This window comes from Oenanthe melanoleuca, chromosome 4A, assembly GCF_029582105.1.
Source record: "Oenanthe melanoleuca isolate GR-GAL-2019-014 chromosome 4A, OMel1.0, whole genome shotgun sequence".
NCBI classification, from domain to species: domain Eukaryota; kingdom Metazoa; phylum Chordata; class Aves; order Passeriformes; family Muscicapidae; genus Oenanthe; species Oenanthe melanoleuca.
The window spans coordinates 219,769-236,969 of NC_079338.1; the positions used below are offsets into that span (position 1 = coordinate 219,769).

The 17,201-nt window shown below is 60.6% G+C and overlaps 1 long non-coding RNA gene across 1 annotated transcript; it reads left to right on the forward strand.

The window, feature by feature from the left end:
* Positions 1-2,079: 2,079 nt before the first annotated feature.
* LOC130252952 (uncharacterized) lies at positions 2,080-3,701 on the forward strand. Its single transcript, XR_008840477.1, has 2 exons — positions 2,080-3,011; positions 3,294-3,701. It is a non-coding gene; the product is annotated as an uncharacterized LOC130252952 (long non-coding RNA).
* The last annotated feature ends 13,500 nt before the right edge of the window (positions 3,702-17,201 follow it).

Genomic DNA, 17,201 nt, shown 5'->3' on the forward strand with positions numbered 1-17,201 from the left:
GGGGGCGGCAGTGGGATGCGGGGGCGGCAGTGGGATGTGGGGTCAGCAGGAGGGATGTGGGGGCGGCAGGAGGGATGTGGGGTCAGCAGGAGGGATGTGGGGGCGGCAGGAGGGATGTGGGGGCGGCAGTGGGATGTGGGGTCAGCAGGAGGGATGTGGGGGCAGCAGTGGGATGTGGGGGCAGCAGTGGGTGGGGGCGGCAGTGGGATGTGGGGGCGGCAGTGGGATGTGGGGGCAGCAGTGGGATGTGGGGGCGGCAGTGGGATGTGGGGTCAGCAGGAGGGATGTGGGGGCGGCAGTGGGATGTGGGGGCGGCAGAGGGATGTGGGGGCGGCAGTGGGATGTGGGGGCGGCAGGAGGGATGTGGGGTCGGCAGTGGGATGTGGGGGCGGCAGAGGGATGTGGGGGCAGCAGTGGGATGTGGGGGCGGCAGTGGGATGTGGGGGCAGCAGGCGGGGCTGAAGGAGCTGCCAGCGATCAGAGGATTGCAGCATGTCTGAAGGTCGTGGGATTGATAAGAGATAAACCGGGTCAAAATCTGGCCGGGCAAAGCCACCAGGGCACTGGAACAGCAGAGTGCTGCCACTGAAGGAGCGGCAGGAGCTCCAGCAAACATTCCTGTTCCCTGGTCAGTGCGAGGAGGGAAGATGCATCTCATGAGGATGAGGCACTTTCCCGGCCATTGGTAACCAGGAGAATCATGAGACTCCCGGCTCCAGCACAGACCCACGGCTGGGACAGTGGCCAGGTGGCCTGGGCAGGGTCCCCGTGCCGATCCCCCGGAGCCGGGCACGGCAGGATCGGCTCCCGGGGGCGGTGGCACCGGCCCGGGGTGCAGGGGTAGGCAGGGGAGCTGTCAGCCCTGGGGTGATGCTGCAAACAGGCGAATTCCCGCAGGACGGGTGACCCTCGAGCTGCCCGGGAGTGTCCCCTCCTGCTGGGCACTGCCGGGTGCTGAGGGCTGTTTTGGGGTCCTTCCTCAGCGGGCAGTGATGGGGGAAGGGATTGAGCCTTGCCGTGTGCCCCGGGGCAGGGGCCAGTGAAGGGGTCCCCGCTGTGGCCCGGACCCACGGGGCGCTGAGATTCCTTTCCTTTCCTTCCGTCTCTGCGGCTTCAGGCCGTGCCCCGGGCGGAGCTGAGCTGTGCCCGGTGGCTGCTGCCGTCCCATGGCCACAGGGGAAGGGCTGGCACCCCCTCCTCGGGCCCAGCTCCCCCCGGCTCTGCCCCTGCCCGGGTGTCCTGCCTGGCCACGCAGGGCTCCCCCAAGCCCCCGATCCGGGAGCCACATCCCGCTCCAAGGTGATCAGCTGGTGGAAAGTAGGTTTCCTATGTTTAGCTCTGGCCTTTTTGGGTCCTGCTGTTCGCTGGGACAGCTCGTTTTTGCACATCTGCTTCCCTCAAGGGCACCCACGTGCTGCACGCCCAGACGGGTCATCGCAGCCCTAAGGGACAGCGGCGCAGGGTGGCACGCACAGGGAGGGGCTCCGGGCAGACCAGGAGGGCAGGGACAGCTTTACTGCGCTCAAAGGGCCCCCGTGTCACTCCCCCTGCTCTGAAAGGGATTCCCTGCTCCTGGCTGAAACGGGGGGTGCTCAGCTCCCAGCTCGGGGCAGCGACCCCAGTCCTGCCCAACAACTCCTGCAGCCCCCGGACAAGAGGGAACTGGGGGAGGGACAAGAGGGGACTGGGAAGGAGAGAACAGGGGAATGTGTGGGGTTAGGGGGTCTGGGTTCAGCCAGCTCTGTGGCAGCCGTGTCCCCAGCCATGTGACACCTGTCTGCCAGGGCCCCCTGTGCCCCCAGAGCCCCCAGAGCCCCCTGTACCTCCAGAGCCGGGTCCCTGCCAGAGCCCCCTGTGCCCCAGAGCCCCCTGTGCCTCCCGGGTGCTCAGCATAACCAGCGCCGTCGCACCCCGGCTGTGCCACCCCCGTGTGCCTGCGGGCACAGCGCCCATCTGCTGCTGCCTGACGTCAGCCCAGCCTGGCGAGAGGGGTGGGCAGCCTGGGGAGGGGTCCCGTCCCCCCCACTTGTCACATCTCCTGTGTGGGACATGGGGGTGCTGCTGCCCCTTCCTCCTGCCCTTCTCGCCGTGCTCCACGCGCAGACCCCCGGCCCGCCCTGCAGCCCCGGGGCTGGCGGCAGCAGCTCTGCGCAGGGATGGGCACAGCGGGCTCGGCCACCGGGGTCTCCGCTCAGGGAGATGGGGCAGCCAGGGTGGTGCAAGGAGTGCGGGGCAGAACCACGAACAGGCAGAAGCAGGCTGGCATGTTTTCTGGTTGTGGCACTCCAGGAAACCGTGCCAGATGTCCGGCAGCCCGTGGGGCTCCTGGCACGGCTCTCCCAGCGTGGGGACTCACCCGGCCCTGGAGTGGCACATTGCTTTCCCCATGTCCTGCTGGGACAGAGGGCAGGGGGCTACTCCAGTGCAAGCCTTCCCAGCCTGGGGAGGGATTAAAGCCCAGCTGGCATTTCCACGGGGTTGATGGAAGCCGGGGGTTGTCTGGCAGCAAAGAGGTGAATCCATGTTCACCCACACGGCGAGCACTAACTGGCATCGAGAAACCACTTTGAGCTCTGTGAGGAGCGCAGCAAAGGGGCAGAGGAGCTGCAGGGGTGCTGGAATCACCATAAATCACTATTGTACCAGGAGTGTGGGTGCTGCTGCCAGGGTGGCAGAGCAGGGGCGGGCTCTGCTCTGTGCCATTGGGGTTTGGAGCTCAGCAATCTCTGCCCGTGCTCTGAGAACGGGGCACCGATGCAAAGGGCAGGTGAGGTTTGGGGTAGAGGTTCCGTAGGGACAGAGCCACACTGGTAGTTCGGGCATTTCAGATTAAATTATTTATTTTTTGTAAAGTAGCCAATGCTTCCCTCTGGTGGGGAAGAATTGCTGTGCCGGGGGATAAAATCCAAACCTGCAATTGGACATGTCACAGCACAGAGCAAACCCTTCCTGTGTGCCCCCTGCTCGGGCAGTGGCTGTGGGTGAGGGGCCGCCTGCCGTGCCACCCACAGGTAATTCCTCCTTCTCCCCTGCCTGGAGCTGTGCACCCACCCCCTTTCCTGCCTTCATTCCTCCCCGGGGATTCTCAGCATGTCCCCAGCTGTCCGGGGAGGTGTCCCCCCTCTCCTGTTTTTATTTTTTATTTTTATTTATTTATTTATCTATTTATATTATATTATATTATATTATATTATATTATATTATATTATATTATATTATATTATATTATATTATATTATATTATATTATATTATATTATATTATATTATATCAATATTTTTTATTCCTGTTAGGAATAACGCTGCTCAGACCCTCCCTCAGCCCATTCCTCACGCCCACCCTGTCCCCAAATTCCTGAGGTGGGCACGCAGCAGGTTGGCAGCCCTGCCGATCCGTGGCAGGGTCTCGAGGGGCAGTGCCTGATTCTCCCTCGCCTGTGGAAGATCCAGGAGCTTCTCCTTCAGCCCCCTGCCCTGCGCTCCCAGCAGGCTGGCACCAGCCAGGATCGCTGTTTGCTCAAGGCTCAGCCCAAAGGATCCCCAGCCCTGTCCCGGGGTCCTGGAGTGCCCCCTTCCCTCAGTGCGTCCTGTGGAGGTGGAGGAGCCGCAGAGTCACAAGTTGTGCTGGAAGAGATGAGACACAGCAGCTGGGCTTCCAAAAACACCTGTTTATTAAAAAAAAACACCTGTTTATTAAAAAAACCCACCCGTTTATTAAAAAAAAAAATCACCATCCCTGCCAAGCAATTGAGTCCCCCTGCAGTTTCGGGGTCGTTTCTTCCCCGCACTTGTTAATTTACGGGAGACACTCGAGGTGTTAATTCACAGGAGCGGCAGGAGCCGGTCCCATCCCCGCCAAAGCAGCCGCTGGATGGCAGCAGATGAAAGCACGGACACACGGACACACGGACACACAGACAGGGACACAGACAGACACACGGACACACAGACACACAGACAGGGACACAGACACACGGACACACAGACACACGGACACACAGACACAGACACACAGGGACACACAGACACACAGACACACACACAGACAGACACAGACACACACACACACACACACAGACACACACACACACACACACACAGACACACAGACAGACAGACAGACAGACACACACACACACACACACACACACACACAGACACACACAGACACACACAGACACAGACACACACACAGACACACACACACACAGACAGACACACACACGGACACACACACACACACACACACACGGACACACGGACAGACACACGGACACACAGAAGCCCGCTCAGGGAGCTGATGCGAGGGAACCGAGCGAGGGAGCAGCTCTGTGAGCCGCTGGCCCTTGGTGCGGGGTTTCTCTCCCCCGGGCTCCTGAGCTGCCCGGGCTCAGGGAGCTGCTGCGAGGGAACCGAGGTGAGGGGTTTCTCTCCCCCGGGCTCAGGGAGCTGCTGCGGTTTCTTCCCGGGCAGCCCCTGAGCCTCAGCAACTAACGGGGCACAGGGGAGTGTGACCTGGGGGACTGGGGACACCGGGGGGATGGCACTGCGCAGCTGGGTGGGAGCCAGGGGCTTGGCTGGCTGCAGGGACAGCTGGCAGAGCCAGCCTGTGGGTCCCCCAAATGTCCCCAAAGTGCTGCTGAGGGGACAGGGCCATGGTGGCCCTGGGGATCGCAGATTCCAGGGGAAGGAAACCAGCTGGGCTGTGCTGGGCCTCTGCTCAACACCAGAAAGTGGGGCAGAGCAAAAGAGCCACCAGCATAAACAGTTTGGGAATGAGGCAGAACTCTGCTAGAAGTTTAAGGTAATTAAGGTAAATTAGTCATTACATAATGGTGAGAGGTGGACACGTAACGATGCCCTTGGGGCCTGTCCTGCGTGTGTGGCCCTTGTCAGAGCTGTGGGATCCCTTTGGGGCTGTGGGGGTGCCCCAAGGACTGGCTGGTGCTGCTGGGCACAGCCCCCTCGCCCTGCAGAGCCAGGCTGGGCGTCCAGGGACAGGAGCAGCACAGAGGGAGCAGGCCAGGCAGGATGCTGTCCTGCCAAAGCCTCGTGATTCAAACACAGAACGTGGAGAAACAGCACAGCTGCAGCACCAGAGATCTCCTGGGAGAGATGTTGAGGGGGATCTGTAGCACAGGAAAGCCTTGGGCTGGCCGTGCCCTGGGGGCTCCCCAGGGTGGTCCCATCACCTTCACCTGAGGGCCAAACCCCAGGGACAGGGGGGAGCCCTGGGGGGCTGGGGGGTGAAGGGCTGGTTTTGGTGTCAGCAGCTCCTGCTGACCCCCAAGCCCAGCCCAGGATCTGTGTGCCAGCCCTGCTGCCTGAGCAGCACGAGGGTGCCTGGCCCAGGTGGGCACCGTGGGCAGCTGGAAGCCTCCTGTCCAGCTGTGCCCAGATGTGCCCAGATGTGCACAAGGAGGGATGTGGTGCTGCCAGCTGGGCACCCCAGCTGTGCCCCACGCGTCCTGGGGCTCTGCTCCAGCCTCTCTCAGCCTTTTAATTAAATCTCCATGAAACACACATTTGAGATGCTTAATTTGAAGTGAGAGCTAATTAATCTGTTTCATTTCTGGGGCAGTGCTGGGCTGTGCTGCTGGAGCAGCCTCTGGCCCTGGGACTGTCTGGACTGGGCTGCTGGCCCTGTGTGGGGCTGCTGCTCTCTGAACCTCCTTGCCAGACTGGCTCTCACCCCAAAATTAGGGAATTAGGAAGTTAGGGCTGAGTTTGGTCTCTGTCCCAGCTGGGCCCAGCAGGCTGGACCCACACCCAGGCACCCTGGCTCTGCCAGCTCTGGGGCTGGCTCTGATGGCACTGCCTGGCCCTGCATCTATCAGCCTTGCCAGAGCCTTTCCCCACTCCAGAGGGGGGTTAGGGCCAAAGATCTGCTGTCCATGGCCAGCCTGCCCAGGAGCCAGCACCACGGCTGGGGGAGCACAGCCATGCATGGCAGCAGCCCAGCCCGGGGGTGTCACAGCTCTGTCCCCAGCCCGGGGGTGTCACAGCCCTGTGCCCATCGCGGGGGTGTCACAGCTCTGTCCCCAGCCCGGGGTGTCACAGCCCTGTGCCCAGCCCGGGGTGTCACAGCCCTGTCCCCAGCCCGGGGGTGTCACAGCCCTGTGCCCAGCCCGGGGTGTCACAGCCCTGTCCCCAGCCCGGGGGTGTCAGTCACAGCTCTGTCATGGCCCAGGCTGTCCCTGCTCATGATCTCACTGGGAAAACACTGAGGGGCAGCCCCCAGCTGCTCCTACAGCTCTGAGCCACGTGGCACCCAAGGGACAGCAGTGACACCCAAGGGACAGCAGTGGCACCCAAGGGACAGCAGTGGCACACAGGGGACAGCAGTGGCACCCAAGGGACAGCAGTGACACCCAAGGGACAGCAGTGGCCCCCAGCAGAGCCCGTGCTGCTGGCTGTGGGAGCCACACAGGGCTGCAGAGCAAAGCTCCAGGCAGGGGCAGCCCAGGGCTGGACGAGGAGGGGCAGAGTTCCCTGCTGGGGCTGGGGCTGGGGCTGGGGCTGGGGCTGGGGCTGAGCCTGGCTCTGGGGCAGGGCTGGGGAGGGGCTGGCTGTGCCTGCCCTGCCCCACACCCCGGGAAGGGGCTGTGGTGGCCCTGGGCAGGCTGTGCAGGTGCCCCTGGCTCGGTGACCCCTCCCTGCAGAGCTCCACAGGCAGCACAGATGGGCTGTTGGGGGCTGGCAGACCTGCAGCCTCCTGCTCTAGGGCTGGCTGCAAAGGGCCTGCTATAAACTGTGATTGGAAACATGAATCAGCTCACTAATTAAACAGAGCTACTCCATGCCAGGAAATCTGTCTCTTTTGTCAGGATCTTGGTTTTTAAGTGGGCATAAATCTCAGGCAAAGCTAAAGATTGGCTGCTGGACCCTTTATCACCAAGTAGCAGTGATTTATCCTGTGATTTACCCTGGCATCAGGGAAGGAATAGAATTAATAATAAATATTCATTTCTAAGCCACAGTAAGCCTGGCAGTGTCCAAACACCCACCAGAGCAGCATCACCACTCCACAAACTGAGTTTGTTTTCTCTGAGAGCATCTTGGCAAGGCCAGCCTGGCCTGGGGGATCAGGGCACTGTGGGCACTCCCTGCTCCCCCCACACCAGCTGGGGGTGCTCAAGGGGGGCACAAAGGGACCTGTCTGTGCTCCAGGGCTTGTAGCAAAGCCTCAGTTGATGTGAAACCCCTCTGGGTCCTGCTGAGAGCACCTGGGGCATGGCCTGAGCCTGGGCTCAGGAGGGTGTGCAGGGCCCCAGCTCCCCATCCTGCCCTGTCCCTGCTCACTGTGGCCCTGAGCCCTCTCTCCTGCTGTCCCTGTGCTCTCTGCAAAGAGCCTTGGTGCCTGTGCATGGCAGGGAACCCTGAGGATGCTGCTGGCAGGTCCCATTCCAGCACTGGGAGAGCAGCTGCAGCCAGATGTTCTCGTCACCACAGGGAGGAGGAGAGACCCCAGCCCTGGGGCTCTGCTCCTCAGCTGCTCCCCCTGGGTGGATTTATTTGCATCTGTGTGTTCGTGGCAGCCCCCAGCAGCCCTGCAGGGTGGGCTCAGCAGTGCCAGCAGTGCGGTGCTGCTGGCTGTGCCTCGGGGGCACCAGGGGAGGCTGCTCTCAGCTGGGGCTGTGGAGCACCCCAGACTGGACTGTGCACTCAGCTGTGGCCCCAAGGCCCTGCCTGGGCTCTCAGAGGGTACAAGCAGGAGGTCACTGCCTCAGTGGGGCTCTCCAGGCTGCTGCTGCTCCAGGCTCTGCCCATCGCTGCCAGAGGCTCTGGAGGGGCTGAACCTCTCTCAGCTCTGCAGAAGGCTTGGGATGCAGGGGGGATGTGGCTGCAGAACCAGCTGGGCAGCCCCTCTGCTCTCACGTTCTGGCAGAACAGCCCCCCAAGTGTTTTGGGGCCCTCCCCAGCCCCGTGCTCTTTCCCCCTTCCCCAGGGCCCCATCCCATCCCTGCTCCGATTCTGTCAGTCTCAGGCTGGCTGTAGCTCTGTGCCAGGCTGGGCTGTCAGGCTGGCTGTGTTTGAAGCTGCTGACACACCAGCAGCACTGAGTGCAGTCTGCACGAGCAGGGATGTGCAGGAGCAGGGATGTGCTGAGATGCTGCAGGAACAGGGATGTGCTGAGGAGCTGCAGGGATGTGCTGAGGGGCTGCAGGAGCAGGGATGTGCTGAGGGGCTGCAGGGATGTGCTGAGGAGCTGCAGGGATGTGCTGAGGGGCTGCAGGAGCTGCAGGGAGTGTTGAGGGGCTGCAGGGATGTGCTGAGGGGCTGCAGGAACAGGGATGTGCTGAGGGGCTGCAGGAACAGGGATGTGCTGAGGGGCTGCAGGAGCAGGAATGTGCTTCAGGAGCTGCAGGAGCAGGGATGTGCTGAGGGGCTGCAGGGATGTGCTGAAGAGCTGCAGGGATGTGCTGAGGGGCTGCAGGAGCAGGGATGTGCTGCAGGAGCTGCAGGGATGTGCTGAGGAGCTGCAGGGATGTGTTGAGGGGCTGCAGGAGCAGGGATGTGCTGAGGGGCTGCAGGGATGTGCTGAGGGGCTGCAGGAGCAGGGATGTGCTGCAGGAGCTGCAGGGATGTGCTGAGGGGCTGCAGGGGCAGGGATGTGCTGCAGGAGCTGCAGGGATGTGCTGAGGGGCTGCAGGAGCAGGGATGTGCTGCAGGAGCTGCAGGGATGTGCTGAGGGGCTGCAGGAGCAGGGATGTGCTGCAGGAGCTGCAGGGATGTGCTGAGGGGCTGCAGGAGCTGCAGGAGCAGGGATGTGCTGAGGGGCTGCAGGGATGTGCTGAGGGGCTGCAGGGGCAGGGATGTGCTGAGGGGCTGCAGGAGCAGGGATGTGCTGAGGGGCTGCAGGGATGTGCTGAGGGGCTGCAGGGATGTGTTGAGGGGCTGCAGGGATGTGTTGAGGGGCTGCAGGAGCTGCAGGGATGTGCTGAGGGGCTGCAGGAACAGGGATGTGCTGCAGGAGCTGCAGGGATGTGCTGAGGGGCTGCAGGGATGTGCTGAGGGGCTGCAGGGATGTGCTGAGGGGCTGCAGGAGCAGCTCTGAGCTGGGAGCCCAGAGTGAGGACGGGGCTCGGGCACTGCTCCAGGGGCTCCATCCCCTCAGCAGCCTGGGGCAGGATCGGTGCTGGGACACAGAGTCTGTGAAACCCCGGCAGTGTCCTGTGGTGGGAGCCGTCACCCTGACCCTGCACCCCCTGGTACCCCAAGGGCGGTGGGGACCCCTGGGGACAGCTGGGGACAGCTGGGGACAGCTGGGGACAGCTTTGCCCTCCCACCAGCCCTGCTCCGAGCCCGGCACCTGCGGCTCCGGGATTTCTGTGATCCTGAGCTCGCACCGGGGGCTCCCTGGAGCCGGACGGTGCTCGTGGTTCTCCCCCTGCGAACCCTGCTCAGCAGCACAGATGTGGGGAAGCGGGGCAGGAAAGCGGTGAGAGGCGCCGGTTCTTCCCTGCGAGCCCAGCCCAGCCCCGGAGCCGCCCGGGGCCCCGCGCGGGGCGGGAGATGCGGGAGGAACAGCGAGTTCCACATTAATTGCGAGCTCAATGACTGTGTGCATGAATATTTAATTACCACATCTGCCATGAATATGCATGAGATGCAGATGGAACGGGAGCCGAGGGGAGAGGGGCAGGGGGGGAGGAGAACCGGGACCAGCGGCTCCGGTGCCCGGGGAGCCCCCTGACCCTGCGGCGGCACTGGGGGACCCCTGAGAGAGGGGCTGGGGGCTGCAGGGACAGCCTGGGCGGGCAGGGGGCACCTGGGGGATGTGTGACACCTGAGACAGTGTGTGTGACACCATGGACAGTGTGTGACACCTGGGACAGTGTGTGACATCTGGGACAGTGTGTGACACCATGTGCTGTTTGGAAGGATGGGATGATGTTGGGGAGGATGGGATGCTGGGGAAGGATGGGATTTTGGGGGAAGGATGGGATGCTGGGGATGCTTAGGGCAATGCTGGGGATGCTGGGGGAGGATGGGATGATTTTGGGGAGGATGGGATGCTGGGGAAGGATGGGATTTTGGGAGAAGGATGGGATGATGGGGGAGGATGGGATGCTGTGCAGCTGGAAATATCTCCCCAGGGGCACTCAGCCCGTTGGCTGCTGCTGTGGTGGGAGGTCACAGATGAGCAGGACTGGCACCTCCAGGGGCAGGGACAGAGCTGGGCCCAGCTCAGGCCTGTGCTGGAGCCTGGCCCAGCCCCAGCCCCTGGCAGCTCCAGCCCCGGCTCTGGGCAGGGCAGGGAGGGAGGGAACAGGGTCAGAACAGAGCAAGCCCTGCTCACAGCCCCCACCTCTGCCTGGCCTGGGCTGAGCCAGCACAGACTGAACCAAACTGGGAGATCAGACAGATGAAGAATAAACCCTCCTTCTGCCTTTCCTTTCCTTTGGGTTATTTCTCAGCTGGATTTGTCCCTGCTCTGCTTCACAATGCAGCAGGTCACAAAGGACTGGGGACAGCAGGAGCACAAACTCCTCAAAGTGTCCCTGGAGCCAGGGCAGCTCTGTGCCAGGCTGTGCCAGGCTGTGCCAGGAGGGGCAGGGGTGGGCTGGGGGCCAGCCTGGTCACCCCAGCTGACACCCAGTTTATCCCAGACCAAACCAGTCTGTGATCCCATGATTCTGTGATTTCTATATGGGATTTGTACCCTGGGCTATTGTTTGTACCCCAGGGTGTTGCTGTCTGAGATTTTTGACATCCAGCCTGAAAACAGGGAAATTTCAGTGCCCACCATCTGCTACCAGCAGCTCCTTCCCTGGCTGCTGTGCTTGATGCCAGTCACCAGTCACCCACTCATCCTCTGAGTGACTCTCATTTCCATTTGATTATGTTTTATGCCTGAAATAATCCATATGTGGTTTAATTTTCTATTTGTTTTTGCAGCTCCAAAGACTCAGTCAGGGCTGGGGAGGGTTTGAGGCAGAGTGGCAAACACTGACCCCCCTTTCCAGCCCCCAGAATTAAATCTAAATCTTTTTGTTTCAGCCCTGGGGACTGGCATTGTGCTCTCCTGTGTGCTGGTGCAGAGGGATCAGAGCCAGCAGCAGCAGCACCAGTGAGGGGCTGGGTTTGGGCTCTGCCCCAGCCCAGTGGCCCCAGTGCTCTGCTGTGCAGTCTGGAGCCAGGGCAGCATTTCCAGAGCTCCCGAGGCTCCTGCTGGCCCTGCCTCAGTGCAGCTGTGGGATCCCAGTCTGGCCAGCAGCCCCAGTGCCCAGGGCCCAGTGCACAGAGAAACAAACCCCGAGTGGGCGAGCAGCAGGGCTGGGCCACCCTCCTGGGCTCTGCCTCTGATGTCTGTTTATTCCCAAAGAACCTGGAAACAGAAAACAGGGACAGAGGGGAAAATGGCTTTAATTGCATTGGGTCTGGTCTCTCCTGCTGTCAGCAGCACTGGAGGTTTGGCCTTGCACACACTGCCCAGCAGGCTCCCAGCCCCTCCTGCTCCCTACTCCCCATTCCCCATTCCCATTCCCATTCCCCATTCCCCATTCCCCATTCCCCATTCCCCATTCCCATTCCCATTCCCCATTCCCATTCCCATTCCCATTCCCCATTCCCCACTCCCCATTCCCCATTCCCATTCCCTATCCCCTATCCCCATTCTCCATTCCCCTATCCCCTATTCCCCATTCCCCATTCCCCATTCCCCATTCCCATTCCCATTCCTTATCCCCTATCCCCATTCCCCATTCCCCATTCCCCATTCCCATTCCCTATTCCCTATCCCCTATCCCCATTCCCCATTCCCCATTCCCCATTCCCATTCCCCATTCCCCATTCCCCATTCCCATTCCCATTCCCCATTCCCCATTCCCCATTCCCCATTCCCCATTCCCCATTCCCATTCCCCACTGTGGGACCCTGCTCTGGTTCCCAGCCCCACAGGCTGTGCCTGCTCATGCTGCTGGGAGTTTGGGGTCTCCCAGCCCTGTGGCAGTAGCTGCCCTGCCCTCCTCACAAATATTTCCATGTTTTCCACTCTTTCTGCAATTGGCACAGAGGTGAGCACAGCTGGTACTGGTCCTGAAGGGGTTTCCCTGCTGGCCCAAGGAAATGGGGAGTGGGGCTGGGGAGCCCCTCTCCTCCAGGCAGCCCCAGCCCCCTCCCCACACCTGCACTGAGCAATGCACAAATCCATTTATTGCACCAATAAAGCACCTCCTCCTCACAGGGTTTTTTGTTTGTAGAGAAACAACAAGAGTGCCAGGAAGGTGTCTAATTATGGCTCCTGATGGCAAATCTGACATCCCCAGACTGGAGTGTTTAATTCAATTAGATGTTATAAAGCTCTGGTTATCCCCTTCAGCCGTTAATAAACTCGAGAACTCACAGCTCTGTGTCTGCAGCTCTCCCCACCCCAAACTGCTGTTATTTATGTGCCTCCAAGCTGCTGCTAAACACAACAGATTTTTATTGCTCTCTGGCCATATGCCCAGAATGAATGGGCAAAATTTTGGGGGAAAAGCATTAAAAAACCAGAAACTTCTCTCTGTGATTTTCTCTGCTCTGCCCTGTCACTGGGAAGTGTGTGAGCTGTGCCAAACCCCAGGAGTGGTGCTGTGTCCTGTGGCAGGGACCCCTCAGCAGCCTGAGCAGGAGGCTCTGCCCTTGTCCTGCCTCTGCCTGCAGGTTTTGGGCAGCCTGGAGCAGCCTGGGGCAGGGGAAGGTGTCCCTGCCATGGCAGGGGGGATGAGGGGCAGGGGAAGGTGTCCCTGCCATGGCAGGGGGGATGAGGGGCAGGGGAAGGTGTCCCTGCCATGGCAGGATGGGATGAGGGGCAGGGGAAGGTGTCCCTGCCATGGCAGGGGGGATGAGGGGCAGGGGAAGGTGTCCCTGCCATGGCAGGATGGGATGAGGGGCAGGGGAAGGTGTCCCTGCCATGGCAGGGGGGATGAGGGGCAGGGGAAGGTGTCCCTGCCATGGCAGGAGGGATGAGGGGCAGGGGAAGGTGTCCCTGCCATGGCAGGGGGGATGAGAGGCAGGGGAAGGTGTCCCTGCCATGGCAGGGGGGATGAGGGGCAGGGGAAGGTGTCCCTGCCATGGCAGGATGGGATGAGGGGCAGGGGAAGGTGTCCCTGCCATGGCAGGGGGGATGAGAGGCAGGGGAAGGTGTCCCTGCCATGGCAGGGGGGATGAGGGGCAGGGGAAGGTGTCCCTGCCATGGCAGGATGGGATGAGGGGCAGGGGAAGGAGTCCCTGCCATGGCAGGAGGGATGAGGGGCAGGGGAAGGTGTCCCTGCCATGGCAGGAGGGATGAGAGGAGCTTTAAGGTCCCTTCCAACCCAAACCTTTCCATGCCCCGTGTCCCAGAGGTGTGGGTGCTGCCTTTGGGGATCAGCTGCAGGGCAGGGAGCTGGGAATGTTCCATCACAGCAGCAGGGCAGGCTATGGCAGCTGGGCACACATTGCTCCAGACAGGCTCCTGGCAGTTCTCTGGCTCCAGCCTGCTCCCAGTTCAGCTGGAAAAGGGTGAGCTATCAGTTCATGGCACAGAACAGAGCTGCCCAGGGCTTGTGGGGCCAGGGGGGATGTGACAGTCACAGCATTATTCTGCATGGATGTTCCTCTTTTTTCCACTTTTCCCTGAGCCCCTGAGGCTTGTCAAGTTTAAAATCTGTGCTCCTGTGTGGCAGCTGCACTGCCCAGCTCTGTCACCTCAGTGCCTGTGTCACACAGGGCTCACTGTGCTGGGTCCACTGCAGGCTTTTCCAATTAAACTGGTTGGGAGCAGTGGGGATGCTGGGGCTGCAGAGAAGGGTCACTGCCAGGCCAAGCTGAGGGTGCAGGTGAGCTGGGAGGGCAGAGGAAGGTGCCAGTCTCAGCACAGGGAGCACCTGAGGCAGGAGCACCTGTGGCCCCTGTCTGAGAGACAGAACTGTCTGAGCTCAGAACGGGCTCAGGGAGGGGATCAGGGCTGAGGAAGGGCTCAGCACCAGCGATTTGTTGGATGAATTCAGGCAGATATTCTGTCTTTGGGTTTCCATTAAGAAGTGCTTTGATTGCAGAAATGCCTTGGTCACTCAGGTTACTCCCCCATTCCCCATCCCCTATCCCACATCCCAATTCCCCATTCCCCATTCCCATTGTGCTGCCAGCTCTGCCCAGGCAGCTCTGTGGCACTGGCCCCTGTCCCACCCTGGGTCAGAGCCCAGCCCCTGAGCTGCAGCTGCTGCCCAAGGAGGGAGCAGCAGGATCCCACCTGCCTGCAGAGCCCTCCTGGGGGATTCCTCACGCCAGGGACCTGTTTGAGGTGGTGCTGCCATCACCCAAATGGCAAGCTGCTGTGGCTGTCTGAAGGGGGAAAAGCTGCTTTTGCAAGTGTTCCACTGAAGGGATTCAGCTGGGGATGTGAGGCACTTCTGCCTGCCACAGCAGCTGGACGTGTCCAAGGCCAGGCTGGACAGGGCTGGGAACACCCAGGGGCAGTGCAAGGTGTCCTGCCCGTGGAACGGGATGGGATTCAAGGTCCCTTCCCACCCAAACCATTCTGGGACTCTGTGGTTTGCAGAGACTCTGCTGAGGGATGCCCAGCAGCACAGCACAGAGCACTGGGCTGAGCAGACATGAATTCCAACAGGGCAATGGGGGCTGAAGCCCCTGCCCCAGCTGCACCTTCCCCCAGGGTCACACCCCTGCTAAATCCTGGCTCATGTGCATCACTTCTGACACAGCCACCAGGTCAGAAAATGCTGTTCAATGGGAACAGACCCCAGCAGTTTGTTTAATTTCGTGGAGCCATCCAAGGCTGCTGGCTGCTCTATTTTTAGCTCCCCAGAAGAAGCTGCAGGACTGGTGGAAGCAGCAGCGTGTTGATGAGGGGGAGCTGCTGCACCCCAGGCTCCCACGGGCTGAGCCCAGCTGGGCTCTCAGTGCCCCAGGGGCAGCCCCAGCCCGGAGCCCAGGTGGGCTGCAGGTGTGTGTCTGTGTGAGCAGGGCACAGCCCTGTGCTGGGTGATGTGGCAGGAATGTTAAACCAGTGACCCTGATCTCCTGGCACACATTATCTGCTCATGGGCCATCTTTAAACCAGCTGGGCAATCATCTTTATCTTCCCACAGCCCATCCTCCCTCCAGGAGATATCTCCTGTTCATGGCCAGTGAGTCCCAGGGCATGACTGATAAAATTCCATCATCCCATGGGAGATGCTCCAGCCAGGGGAGGAGCCAAGCCTTTCCTACCCAGATAAAAACTGACATTTTGGACACCAAGGCACCTTCTTTCCACTGGATTCTAGAGGAAAACCAGACCTTTCCACATCATCCCTGGAGCTTCAGAGGAAACTGCACCTTCTCCAGGAGCACTGCTCCAGCTGAACCACATCTGCCCCTGCAGGAGGATGCAGCCACCATTGAATGGGACTGTGCCAACACCCTGACTGACTGACGGGTGTCAGCTTGGATTCTGACTCTGGCAGGGCTGGGATTGTTCTGTGTAATACTGCATTTCTATTTTAATTTTCCTAGCAAAGAACTGTTATTCCTATATCTTTAACTGAGATCCCCTTATTTCAAAATTATAATAATTTGGAGGGAGGGGGTTTACATTCTCCATTTCAAAGAGAATCTCCTGCCTTTATTGGCAGACACCTGTCCCCAAACCAGGACAGCCTCCTTGGAGCAGTCCTGTTTGGAGAGTCCTTGTTTGGGAAGGAGCTGCCCCAGGAGAGCTGTGTGCCCCTGAACCAGCCTGGAGGGGCTGGCAGAGGAGCACAGCTGGGTGCAGGGCAGGGCAGCACTCCAGCTCCCTGGAATGTGCTGCTGGGGAAGGAATCAGCCTGACCCAGATACATTAAATAACACAATCCCTGGCCCAGCGCTGCAGCAGGAGCCAGAATTCCACACACAGTGAAAATCCAACTTCCTTCTGCCACAGACAGCCCAGAGCTGGGGGTGCCCTGGGGCAGAGCAGCAGAGGCTGAATGCAGCTGTGCACACCTGGCAGCCCTGCACTGCTGGGGACACACCTGCAGCTGCAGACAGACAATGCCCAAACCAGCTCCTCAAGCCCAAACCTGGAGTTTGCAGCGCTGGGAGGGTGATGATCATTCCTGGTGTGTGCTCCAGCTCGGGAAGGGACGGGCTGCCCGTGGTACAGAGAATTTCTGGGTGTTCCATGCTGGCCATTCACCCACTGTGCACATCCCCAGGACACCAACCTCCCCGACCTGAGCCTGCTTTTCTTCTCCTCTGCAATGGCTCTTCCCCTAATGAGGAGCCACAAATATGATTCCACTAAAATTTAGGTTAGGCTCCGTGTGTGATGCAGGGAGGGCTTTGTGCAGACAGATCAGCTTTAGAGCTGCAGAGTGGAAAAGGATCTTTGCAGGGATTTTAATCTTGGAATGTTTCAGCTCTTTCCAAAGAAAGGAGAGGACAATGAAAAGCCAGGAAGGAACCAGGGACATGTGTAAAGCTGCTGATGGAAGATTCCCTGAGGCTCCCAGGCAGGCTGGAAATCTCCTGCTTCCCCTCCTGAGAGTTTCCTGTGTGTGCCTGAGCTGTCAGCCAGACCCCTCTGTGCCCTGGCCCTGCAGGACAGACAGACACAGCAGGACAGACAGACACAGCAGGACCCTGCTCTGACCCAGCTTTGCCCAGGTGTGCCCCTGCAGGACAGACAGACAGACACAGCCTTGCCCAGGTGACCCAGCAGGACAGACGGATACAGCAGGACAGACAGACACAGCAGGACAGACAGACACATCCTTGCCCAGGTGTGCCCCTGCAGGACAGACAGACCCAGCAGGACAGACAGACACAGCTTTCCCCAGGTGTGCCCCAGCAGGACAGACAGACACAGCAGGACAGACTGACACAGCCTTGCCCAGGTGACCCAGCAGGACAGACAGACCCAGCAGGACAGACAGATACAACCTTGCCCAGGTGTGCCCCTGCAGGACAGACAGACCCACCAGGACAGACAGACCCAGCAGGACCCTGCTCTGCCCCAGCACATCTGGAATTCCCTCGTTTCGATGAGCTGCCCTGGCTGGCGTGCCTGGGCCGGGCCAGCCCCCCTGGGGTCAGTGTCCCCCTGGGGTCAGTGTCCCCATGGGGTCAGTGTCCCCCTGGGGTCAGTGTCCCCCTGGGGTCAGTGTCCCCCTGGCCAGTGGTGGCCCCCAGGGCCGGGGGCTTTGCCAGCCCAGCACAGGGGGCACGTCCTGCTGCTGCCCTGGGCTGGGG